Source organism: Octodon degus, unplaced genomic scaffold (genome assembly GCF_000260255.1).
Source record: "Octodon degus isolate 3935 unplaced genomic scaffold, OctDeg1.0 scaffold00200, whole genome shotgun sequence".
NCBI lineage: Eukaryota > Metazoa > Chordata > Mammalia > Rodentia > Octodontidae > Octodon > Octodon degus.
Genome location: NW_004524776.1, coordinates 3,704,755 through 3,705,846, shown reverse-complemented (window position 1 = coordinate 3,705,846; position 1,092 = coordinate 3,704,755).

Here is a 1,092-nt window from a genome sequence, read left to right as displayed (position 1 = left end):
GGCTGGTCTTTCAGAGGCCTGGACATCACCGCACCCTTGCGGAGGGCTTCTGTGGCAAGGCCCCGAACTCAAAACAAGCTAGCCCCATCTCTGGGCGTCTCCTCTTATTTTTTTCTTGAACCACTTCTCTTCCTTCTTTCCAGCAGTTTGGGACAATAGTGACAATATATGGCTTTTTTTCTTAATTTGCAGAAATTTAAGGACCATTTAAAAATACCTTGCTCTTTTTCTGTTCTCTCAGAAATTTAATAGAATACCTTGAAAGATGAGAAAGACCTTCATGTCTTATATTAATACATATGTTATATTAATTATAGGAAGGGATTCTTGTGTGCTTAAGCAATAATATGTGTATTCTTTGTGGCTCTTTTATTTTTAAATAAGAGGCCTGAGCTCTTATTTAAAACAGTCTTGTCAGTTTGTCCTGGAGCAGACAAACTTACACTCATAACTGAACTTGTAACTCATCCCTTACATTTTGGCTCTTGGCTTTGCGGTTTTCTGTGGCATAAACAGATGTCTGTAAGCATCGGGGGTGGGGGACGGTGCGAGAAGGAGGCTGCTCCTGCTCTCCTTCTCCTCAGGGTCTGCTTGCTCCAAGTTCAAGTCCCTCTTTAAACTTCCTGCCACTCTATATAGATTTGACCCAGTAAACAAAATAGTGAATAATTCTAATAGTTGATTTCCTATTCCTATGGGCAGAGTTGACCACAGGTAGAATTAATGATTTTGTAGACTCTCCCAAATATTTCAGGCAGGTGGTTGTGGGAATTGGAGACACATTAGACTTCTCTGGGCCCAGAATTCCAGCATAGCACCACTTGAAAAATCACTGTTTTAGGTTGTCTTTGCTATATGGGATCTGGTGAGAGGGGACTTTCTCTCCTTAACTAAGAAAAAAAAAAAAAAAAAAAAAAAGGCACATTTCTCTCCAGGCGCTGGAGTCCAAACTTGCATCCTGCCGAAACTTTGTGTATGATCAGTCCCCAAACCGGACAAGTGGCCCGGCCTCAGGACGGGGGAGCAAAAACAGAGATGGCGGCGGCGACAGAAGGACAAGCAGCAATGGTGTGCCTCTGGGTGACAAAGGGT